The sequence below is a fragment of the Galeopterus variegatus genome, unplaced genomic scaffold (genome assembly GCF_000696425.1).
Source record: "Galeopterus variegatus unplaced genomic scaffold, G_variegatus-3.0.2 Scaffold2602, whole genome shotgun sequence".
Taxonomy (NCBI): domain Eukaryota; kingdom Metazoa; phylum Chordata; class Mammalia; order Dermoptera; family Cynocephalidae; genus Galeopterus; species Galeopterus variegatus.
This window is the reverse complement of record NW_007728713.1, coordinates 306,667-318,406: the sequence shown is the minus strand read 5'-3', so window position 1 is coordinate 318,406 and position 11,740 is coordinate 306,667. Positions and strand designations below refer to the sequence as shown.

Below are 11,740 nucleotides of genomic sequence, written 5' to 3'. Positions count from 1 at the left end.
TTTAGTTTCTGACACTTTCAATGGTCTCTTGTCAATTTCACTATTGTATCTATTTCTTCTTGTATCTAGTCTTGAGGACATAGAAAGTCTTAAAGATCCATTTACTTAAATTTTTTTTTGGGGGGGGAGCTTAATATTATCTCACTATAATTGTAATAATTCTGATTTAGATTTATTAATCTAAATATAAAATAAAGATGACTTCAAAAACACAGACTAGGGCCGGCCTGGTGGCGCACTGGAGAGTGCGCCGCTTGGGAGTGTGGCGGCGCTCCCGCTGAGGGTTCGGATCCCATGTGGAGACCGGTTCCCGCTCACTGGCTGAGCGCGGTACGGGCGCGACACCGAGGGTTGCGATCCCGTTACCAGTCAGTAAAAAAAGACAAAAAAGGAAAAAAAAAACACAGACTAAAAATTTTTTTTAACTCCAAAATCGCACAGTTCTTTTTTATGTATAATTCCAAAACATCTGTTTTGTATAAAAATTTGTTGAATATTAAATTAATAATTATGATTCCTAGTACTGTATGCTTTAATCCTGTCATTATTTGTAAATTGAAAAGCCTCATTTTATAATTTAATCATGCCAGTCAACAGAAGTCAAAAATGCCCCACGATAATATTCAATACTAAAGTTAGAGACAAGTGGCCAGTGACTTCATGACCATCTAGAATCTCCTGAAATGCCGTTTAGAAGGGACTGTCCTGTTGGCTGGCGTGCCATCAGCCATTCACCAGCTATTCCTGTTCTCCTCATTACTACCCTTACATTCCTTCTTTTAATCTTTGTCTACCATGAACTCTTCAGAGAAGTTATCAATATTTTTCTTATTTCAATCCTCTTTCATTTAGAATTGTAATTTTTTAATCCTAGAAAACATACCCTCCTCTTCTTAACCCTCCCATTATGTGAGTATAAAGTCCCATTAAGACTTAATTTTCTTGAAGAAATGTTCATGACCGTCCCCCATCTGACTTCTCCACGTCTCACCTATTTGGCACTAATTGGAAATAGATATTGCATTATACTCATCTGACCTCGTTCGTCTGCTCTGCTTTTTTCATTGGTATATTGTTACCTAAGGAAATTGAAAACTACTTGTGGAAAGAAATCGCATGTTATAATTTGTTTATGATTTTTCCCAGCCCTTCTGCATCATATGCATAACGGACATTATATAATTTAGTGAGTGGATCATTGGAATAGCTCTTGTTATGATGGTACATAATTATAGATGGGATGCATTTCCTTTAATTATGTAATCATTTTATTCTTCTGTTATAGTTAGAGCAGATTAGGCCTATATGCACTAATCTATTCCTTATGCAATGGTTTATTAAAATGCCCCTTTAAAATGTAATAAGCTTCTGCATTTAAATAGGTTTGTCCTTGCTTAATAGATTCAATCATTAAGAATAGCAAAGACTTTCTCTCACTGAAATCATTAATACATTTACTTATGTGGAGATGGGCAGAAAGATGGGAACTGACATACAGTTTGAAGCTTATGAACAACACAGTTATTTACTAAGGTCACATTGGCTCATTTCAGAAATGTTACCATAAGTCACAAAATATTTTGCAAAATGATTTACAGTACCCTTACAGTTACAACATTGAGTTTATTGTACCAGAGAGCAAATCAGATTCTGTAGAGGAAAAAGACAAAAAAGCTTACAAAATCAAATTGTATAGCACCAGGGTTGTTGTGTGCACTTCTCCAGGGGGCACCATTTGCAGCAGGTCTACAAAGGTGGGCAACAAAGGCTATGCAGTTTTATGCGGCAGCCCTGGAAAACCCAGAGAGAGTATAGAGAAAGGTATTGTAACATTTTAAACATCATTGCTACTCCTTAATTAAGCAGTCTTGAAACTCTTGGATGTCTAATCAATCTGTTATATCCATGATGTCACAACAGTCTTACCAATCATTTTACTTAGAAGAAAAGAAAAATAAAATAAAATATAAAAAGTAAATTATATGCTTAAAATACATGTCAATAAAATAGACTTAAGAAATAAAGCACATTGGGCCGGCCCGGTGGTGCACTGGAGAGTGCGCCGCTTGAGAGTGTTGTGGCGCTCCCGCTGAGGGTTCGGATCCTATGTGGAGACCGGTTCCTGCTCACTGGCTGAGTGCGGTGCGGGCGCGACACCGAGGGTTGCGATCCCGTTACCGGTCAGGAAAAAAGACAAAAAGGGAAAAAAAAAAAAAAAGAAATAAAGCACAAAATATATGACCAGCTTCTAAATATTAAGTACTTTTCATACTTTAAATTTCTGTCTACAAATATACCTTAACCATTAAAATTGTGTATTGTTTATGCAATTATTATGTCTTAAAATAGAAACAAATTTCATAGGGACATTTCAGTCTCTAAATAAGACCATCATTTAGGAAAGTTAAAATGAATTATATTTGCTAAATTAAGAGTAAATTATGAGATTCCATATTAATTATAGGTTCTGGGTTATTTTTCAGCTATATATAACAGTATTTTTTAGACATTATTCAACCAGATGAAACACTGAAAATCAAAATTTATTACCTAACATAAAAATAATATACTTTCTAACTTAAATCCTTTTTATAAGACCTTGAGGTACAGGGAAATAAAAAGACATAATATCTATTTCATCAACATCTTACTTGGGTAAATGAAAGTTAAGGAGTAGATTGTATCTGTTTATATAAGATAAGCTTTCAGTATTTGTAAGCTACAAGGAAAGTGCAACTTTTCAGGTGGATTATAGAGTGGTAGTGCTATGGTCTGAATGTCTGTGTCTCCCTGAAATTCATATGTTGAAACCTAATCCCCAATGCAATAGTATTGAGGTGAGGTCTTTTGGAGGTGATTAGATCATGAGGGCAGAGCCTCATAATAGGATTAATACCCTTCTTAAAGAGTCCTGAAGGAGCTCGTTTGCACCTTCTAACTTTTGAGGACTTAGTGAGAAGGTGCCATCTATGAACCAGAGAGACCTCACCACACAGCAAATCCAGCAGTACCTTGATCTTGGACTTTCCAGGCTCCAGAACTGTGAGTAATAAATTTCTGTTGTTTGTAAGTTACCTAGTCTAAGGTATTTTGCTACAGCAGCCCAAATGAACTATGACAGGTGGGAAAAAGAGTGTACATGAGGGAGTACATCCACTGTTATGGTTAATTTTATGTGTCAACTTGATTAGGCTAAGGGATGACCAGATAGCTGGTAAAACATTATTTCTGGGTGTGTTTCTGAGGGTGTTTCTGGAAGAGATTAGCATTTGAGCTGGTAAACTGAGTAGAGCAGATGGCCCTACCTAATGTGGGTGGGCATCATTCAATCCATTGAGGGCATGAATAGAACAAAATGCAGAGGAGGGGTGAATTTGCTCTCTCTTTCAGAGCTGGCAACATCNGAGGGCAGAGCCTCATAATAGGATTAATACCCTTCTTAAAGAGTCCTGAAGGAGCTCGTTTGCACCTTCTAACTTTTGAGGACTTAGTGAGAAGGTGCCATCTATGAACCAGAGAGACCTCACCACACAGCAAATCCAGCAGTACCTTGATCTTGGACTTTCCAGGCTCCAGAACTGTGAGTAATAAATTTCTGTTGTTTGTAAGTTACCTAGTCTAAGGTATTTTGCTACAGCAGCCCAAATGAACTATGACAGGTGGGAAAAAGAGTGTACATGAGGGAGTACATCCACTGTTATGGTTAATTTTATGTGTCAACTTGATTAGGCTAAGGGATGACCAGATAGCTGGTAAAACATTATTTCTGGGTGTGTTTCTGAGGGTGTTTCTGGAAGAGATTAGCATTTGAGCTGGTAAACTGAGTAGAGCAGATGGCCCTACCTAATGTGGGTGGGCATCATTCAATCCATTGAGGGCATGAATAGAACAAAATGCAGAGGAGGGGTGAATTTGCTCTCTCTTTCAGAGCTGGCAACATCCATCTTCTCCTTCAGACACTGGCACTCCTGGTTCTCAGGCCTTCAGACTTGGACTGAATTACACCATCATCTTTCCTTGTTCTCTGGCTGCTTGCAGATGGCCCATTGTGGAACTTCCTGGTCTTCATAATCATGTGAGCCAATTTCCATAATAAATATATACTTATTTGTATAGGAGATACTATTACAATAATAAATAGGTATAATTTATTAATTGGAGATACATATATATCTTCTATTAGTTTGGCTCTGTTGCTCTGGAGAACCCTGAGTAATCCTTTAATTAGCCCAACTGAATTAGTCAAGAATATAAAATATATACTGTACATGTAACTGCCTGGATGCATGCAGCTGTAGGTAATCCAGGCCATGCAGGAAAGCATTTCTCAGGGTCTGACAGGCTCAGTAGTTCTACTTAGGCTTTTTTTGTACTTGGGTCTTATACTTTAGTTCTTCATTTTAGAAAAACTAAAACTACAATTTAAGGAAATATTAGGCTGCACTCTCCTTCGGGGAGAAAGCAGAGTCCCCTGTCAGGCTCTTATACTTTAGTTCTTCATTTTAGAAAAACTAAAACTACAATTTAAGGAAATATTAGGCTTCACTCTCCTTCGGGGAGAAAGCAGAGTCCCCTGTCAGGTATACCCAAAGAACATTGCTGTTGCCAGGTTTCCAGCATTCTGGAAAACCCATTTTCCTACATTCCCCACAACCTCCTCACCCCTATCTGGGTGATTCACATCTTGTTTCGTTCAAGAACTGTCATCACAACTCCATTTTCTCAAATATAATTTTTCCTTTAGAGAAAAATAACACCTTGCTCATCAGAAATTAACAAGAATATTTTGGTATTCATATCCTTAAATATGTGGCTTCATGAGTCCTTCCAAATCAGAGTGACAATTAGATCTTCCTGTCACCCTTCATTTCTGTTCTTTCCTGAATTCTGAGGTGTGTACCCTGGTGGGAAAGATGCCCAGGTCGTTGTTGGTAGCATACTCAGATTAGGGGCTTCTCCAGGATGATAGCATATCCTGTGCTCAGGACTCGATCATGCAGGAAATGCTGCATTGCAGATGCTCCATACCAGTTCCTAGGGATAAGAAGTCCATATATAAAAAGTGACACACCATCAGAATGTGCATTTATCTCAGTAAGTATCTCATGAAACTTTGTGAGCTGCTCTGATTTTGCCAAGTGGGAAATTTCAAAGAGGGGTTAGCTACATCTCCTATTCTCATGTAGTTTACAGTCTGGAGAGATTAATAAGGAGCTACCCAAGACCATATTTATTATTAAGGGATTTATTTTGTGTTAGATAATTTATTAGTACATAGTGCAATTTGAGTTCTGAGAAATAAGCCATCTAATCCAACATAACATAGGAAGACCTTCTAATAACTGCACAATTAAGAGTTTGGGAATCCAGCCAATCCAAAATGTATAAGAGATTATTACTCTTTATGATTATAAGAAAATTGTACTAATATTTAAAATTTTTCTTATTACTTAGCATAAAACTTCAAGCTAACAACTAAACAGGAAGTAGAAGCTGTCAGAAGAAGACTGCATATGAGTAAATGTTGGAGTTATACGTTGCTGACTGAGTGTGTATCCACACTTCTGTCAGAAACACCAAAATGGCAACATATGCTGATGTTTTTACAAAGGATTTCAGTATAACATGATTTAGTCTTCCTGTACGTTCTCTAGTAGAGTTTAGACTAAGCTTTTGGGACAATGAGATGAGAAGTCAAGTGGCTCTCTCCACCCCCACTCTGTCTTTTCCTATCCTTCTCTCTCTGGCATTCCTCTGCCCCATTCCCCTCTGTGACAAACTAGCTGGGAATTTGCAAATGTTGATGTTCTAAAAAGATATCTACTTAGAAGTCTTGGCTGCTGGAGGTCACACCTAGTAGAACATTAAAGATATGTGTAATTTGTGAGTAAAAAAAATGATTTGGAGTCACTGAACTATTGCTTAAAAGATTGTTTTTTACCAATTTGGGTAATGGAAGAATAATCATAGAAGAGGCAATAAAGATCATGCTTGACTGGCTGTGTGATTACACATTTAACTGGGAAAGCTACTGGACTGAACGCAGGTGAGATGGGAATGACCAGATGCACGAGTGGAAACATTGAGAATGAGAGATTTAGTTACAGAATGAGTGAGGCAGGAATGAGTGGGTGAAGGACTTGGAACACACATCTGTGCAGAAGGCACTCTGGGCATTTTGTTAAAATTTCCCTATGATTTGCAGGTGATTTCTACAAATGTCAGAAATACCATTGCTCATCCTTCAGATTAATATGGCATGACTACATAATAGAATGCCTCCATGAAATTCTGAATATATCTTTACCAAACATTTAGAAATCATAATATACACATTTTAAAAAGCACAGGCAAAATACACATTGAACCCTAAAACTTACAAGTCTGTGCACCTACTCTGAACATGTTTTTAAATAGAGGAAAATGGTTATTATGTATTGGTACCATCTGTGGCTCAGAGACTTCATATTCCCTATTTGTCCTTTACCCCTTGTTTTCTCCTGCTTGTTACCCAATTTGCTCATTAGCATGTCTGCTACATAATGGTAGGTAGGAGGAGAAAAGCTCTTTTAGTTCATTTTTCTGGCTACTAATGAACTGGTTTAATATTCAATTACCCCTTGTTTTCTCCTGCTTGTTACCCAATTTGCTCATTAGCATGTCTGCTACATAATGTAGGTAGGAGGAGAAAAGCTCTTTTAGTTCATTTTTCTGGCTACTAATGAACTGGTTTAATATTCAATTAGGAAGAGGTTGGAATAAAATTAAGGAATTTCAGTTATTCATGGCACCTTTGATTTTTGATTCCAGGGAAAATGAGAATTAGTGAGCTCCACACCAAATAGATGGATTTTATTTCTAGTAAGTAAGTAGCCCAAGGTTCTAAACTCACATTACCACCAGTAATTTAAAAACAGTCCACATATTTAGTACCTTATTTCACATTGTCTATGAGAATACGGAAAGCGTTTATATTAACCTAATGGTCCACATGCAATGCAAGCAAATTCTGAGAGCATAATCCTTTCAAAATATTTAAAACTCTGGATGTAGGTGAAAGTCCCAAGAAAAATAGAAACAAGAAATCATGTATTATGTCATAGAAGTGGACACAGCATCTCAATTCTTAAGCACAGATCGGTTTTATAGCTGGAAAGAACTCCCTCTGCATAATTACCCTGTTGTACGTAATTTGGCAATCTAGAGATCCTCAGGAAATTTTTCATTCTGTTCAGTATGAGTTAACGGAAGAGGAAAATCAATTCGATTCAGTTCAGTTCAATTGAAGAGACAGTATCTGTGTGTCCTCCATGGTCTCGGCTTCCTGGGGGCCGGGGTGGGGGACAGTCTTTGTTATTCCTTGTTATTGATCCCTTCCCTTCACCAGTGCCAACTCCTGAGTGCCAGTGACACCACCTCCTTTATCTGCTGCACTCACAGATATGGATAGATGTTTTGTGTGATTCATAGCCATGTTTGGTTTAGGGTAAAAAAACATAAAGGCTTCAGAGTCTTTAAATCCTCCAATTACTGACTCTGTGACCTTCAATATGTCACTGACCTTCCCTCGGCCTGAACTTCTTGTTCATAAAGTGGGGATCACAATATTATGTTAAGGGCCATTGAATGATGCAGATCCGTATTCATGCACATAGTTCAGTTGTTTTCCTTCTGATCATCAGGCTGAACATGCAACAAACTGTGAAACAAGCCAGAAGAGATAATCCTCTGGTCCATTGAATGATGCAGATCCGTATTCATGCACATAGTTCAGTTGTTTTCCTTCTGATCATCAAGCTGAACATGCAACAAACTGTGAAACAAGCCAGAAGAGATAATCCTCTGGTGCTGGCCAAGGTGGAGGGCATCTTAGTCTGGCAACAGACAATGCTTTTCTAATTAGTAATTCTCTTATCTCGGCCTTGCCCTGAGCTGTCCTTTTTCAGTGTGATTGCCTCTAGCATATCCTCCTGCTCCTGCTAAGGTGCATTCCTCACTGCTTTTTTTTAATAACCTCAGAAGAACTGAAGACTGTTAAGGGGAAAAGACAAATTGAGCTTGTTCAATCAATACCTTTAATTTTACATACAATTGTAAATCAATGGAGCCTGAAGTGAGGGTTCAGGGTTTCTCAAGTCTTTTTCTGTGGAATGAAGAGCACATATTCACAGACCTTATTTACCTTAACCCTGGCTCATCACCACAATCTCTTGGGGAACTTTTAGAAAAATACACTTGGCCATCCTTCCTCCCTCCAACCTGCAGACCTGGTGGTGTTAGGATCACTTCAGGGGATTCTGTTTCATGGTTTGAAAACCACTAGTTTATGCCACGGTTCCAGGGGGAGATCCAAACAGACAGGGTTGTGTGACCCTGGATTAACTGAGAGGTTGCTGTTCAACTCTAGAGCCAGCAAACAGGCACGGACATCACAGGGACCCACCACGTGGATGTTGGGGAAACTCTGGACATTTAGCAGAATTTGTTCCTGGGGAATCATAGCCAATCATTTAAACAAGTGTCACTCAGAGCTGAGCCTGGATTCCAGAACTCCTTTGTCTTGACTTTTCCTCCTAAGCTGCCCTGTCATGTTTCCAGAGATGCACTTCCTTATACCTGCCTTCTGTGGGGCTCACATCTGTTTATGATATACGACTATTCAGCTCATGGCTTTTATACATTTGAAATTTCACTAGTTGTTGACAAGACTGGAAGTGTACCCATCTGGAGAAAGACTAGCGGAGACTCTGAACTCGTACCTTCTCAATGTCACATTTTCCCATAAGAAACCAATCCTGCAATCAGGAGTGACTAATACTTCATGTTCTTGGTCCCAGTCCCCTGCTCGAATCCCACCATTCACAGTGACCTGTGAGTAATGGTTAAGTCACACACTGATTAGCGCATAGATGCTTGTTTGGGTACTAGTCAAATATTGTTATTTACTTTTAAGATGAAAATCTCTGAGAAACAAAAGAATTTTAAGCATAGGCCAATATCCCACATCCCCTGAACAACAGACAACACGATAAAATTCTAGTACAACAAACTAATTTCAACAGTCCCTTAAAGTCTGTAACAGTCCTTAAAACTTTTAGTCCTCAAAAAAAGAAATGTCCTATATCAGCGCACATTAAAGATTATAAAAGCAAGTTTTAATGGAGTAATTGATAAGACAAAAAATTTACTGGGAGGTTCTGGTTTTGTTGTTTTATTATTTTCTCTCTGGTTCTCTACCAAATCTTTTATTATTTTTTTAGTTTTGGTTTTGGTAAAGGCTATGTGCAGATAGTAAATCTATACTGGGCAGTAGTAATTCCCTAACTGGGAACCTTAATCATATGAAAAGTTAGGGCTTCCTTCTAAGTGACCTCTTTGGCATATACTTTATTATCCAAAACGTAATTTAGGCAATAGAAAAGCTAGAACTCATTGGTTACATTCCTTTCAAACCATAAATCATAGAAGAATCTTTTATGACTTTGTAAGTGAATATTTTAGAGAGAAATCTCACTCAAAACAGCATAAGCAAGGAAGACAATTTATTGGTGCATTTCCTTTGAAGCTGAGGGGTTTTGACTAGTTTCAGAGTTCACTGATGCCATCAGGACTATTTCTGTCCCTGCTGCTCAGCTTGGTTTTCTTCTGGTGGGTTTTATTCTCTGGTGGGCTACCTACAGCTGCTGCAGGCTTACATGGCATGGTCTCAGGAACTGCTGTATCAGTCCGGACAAAGGACTCCCATTTTTCCTGATCACACCATGTGTCCTCCTCAACCCCATCTTTGTGCCCAGGGGATGAGACGTAGTCTCATGGCTGGCCTGGGTCACATGCCACCACAATGACAGTGAGGTTTGTGTCCTATTAACACCCAACAGGAGGGAGCAATTCCCAAAAGGAAAGGGTTGGTCAAAGAAGTTTTAAAAAAAATCTCAGAAAACTACCACAAAAAAACTTCTCTGCTTTGGAGGGAGAGAAGTTGGTTCCTCTTCTTCTGGGAATGATGAAGAATAACTTCATTCTACTGTTAAACAACTTTTGGAGTTAATGAAGACACAACATAATCTGGGATCACAAGGAACTCATTAGTATGTCAGAGGAAATTTCCACTTAAAACCCAGTACCATGTCACTTTCTTAAAATGGTACTCTTGTAAACAGCCAAAAATTTTTTTATAGAAGTCTGAGTTTTATTTGTTAATTTCTGAACTAGAATAAAACAACAGTCAGACGATTCAAATATAGATCTGAGAAAATAGGATGAATGGAATTGTATTTCAAATGTACTAAAGGTTAAAAAGACATCTTTGCTACATATTTTTGAGAAAAAAAATAATTATTTTGTGACTACATACCATTCGAATTCAATCATTTTGATAAATACGAATTTTATCTTTTACAGTTCTCAATAGCAAAACTAAATTAGATGTGTTTACTCTTCCTAAAAACTACCTCTCCCAAAAAAAGCCAAGTTACTAAGCATTCTAAAAAAAATCTACATGTATTAAGCAAATAATACACTAAGAGATGAATAAGGATGCATCCAAACATTTACCTAATTTTGAAACATCAGCCGGCCCACACTCTAGAGTACGTCATGCTTGAGATTTTGCTACATCTTTTCCTATTTTCTCCAAATGTATTTTGGAGTCTTAAAAATGTCTTTGGAAATTAAGCCCGTCTGAGCACAGGAGAGTCAGGAAACAGCAAATGTCAAGCACCAAGATGCTCGGGATGCTCCTGACTACCAGGTGCACTTACCGCATTCATCACAGAGGCTCGGGGTCGCGAGCACTGCGCGGTTTGATTCTTCACCCGGGTGGGAGCTGGGGTGGGGGAGCTAGAGTGGGGATGAGGGTGGGGGTCGGGGGAGGGAGTGGAGAAGGCCTGGGTGCAGTGGAGGTGGCTCAGGGGCCCGGGTGTGTGGGGTAGGGGTGGAGGTGAGGGTTGGCGGTAAGCAGAACTAGGAGTGGGGGTGCAGCGGGGGTGACTTTGTAAGTGAATATTTTAGAGAGAAATCTCACTCAAAACAGCATAAGCAAGGAAGACAATTTATTGGTGCATTTCCTTTGAAGCTGAGGGGTTTTGACTAGTTTCAGAGTTCACTGATGCCATCAGGACTATTTCTGTCCCTGCTGCTCAGCTTGGTTTTCTTCTGGTGGGTTTTATTCTCTGGTGGGCTACCTACAGCTGCTGCAGGCTTACATGGCATGGTCTCAGGAACTGCTGTATCAGTCCGGACAAAGGACTCCCATTTTTCCTGATCACACCATGTGTCCTCCTCAACCCCATCTTTGTGCCCAGGGGATGAGACGTAGTCTCATGGCTGGCCTGGGTCACATGCCACCACAATGACAGTGAGGTTTGTGTCCTATTAACACCCAACAGGAGGGAGCAATTCCCAAAAGGAAAGGGTTGGTCAAAGAAGTTTTAAAAAAAATCTCAGAAAACTACCACAAAAAAACTTCTCTGCTTTGGAGGGAGAGAAGTTGGTTCCTCTTCTTCTGGGAATGATGAAGAATAACTTCATTCTACTGTTAAACAACTTTTGGAGTTAATGAAGACACAACATAATCTGGGATCACAAGGAACTCATTAGTATGTCAGAGGAAATTTCCACTTAAAACCCAGTACCATGTCACTTTCTTAAAATGGTACTCTTGTAAACAGCCAAAAATTTTTTTATAGAAGTCTGAGTTTTATTTGTTAATTTCTGAACTAGAATAAAACAACAGTCAGAC

General features: G+C 38.8%; 1 long non-coding RNA gene across 1 annotated transcript; it reads right to left on the bottom strand.

The window, feature by feature from the left end:
* Positions 1-4,713: 4,713 nt before the first annotated feature.
* Positions 4,714-10,844, bottom strand: LOC103598413. The gene is made up of 2 exons (XR_551200.1): positions 10,761-10,844; positions 4,714-5,034 (listed from the first exon to the last, which is right to left on the bottom strand). It is a non-coding gene; the product is annotated as an uncharacterized LOC103598413 (long non-coding RNA).
* Positions 10,845-11,740: the final 896 nt, after the last annotated feature.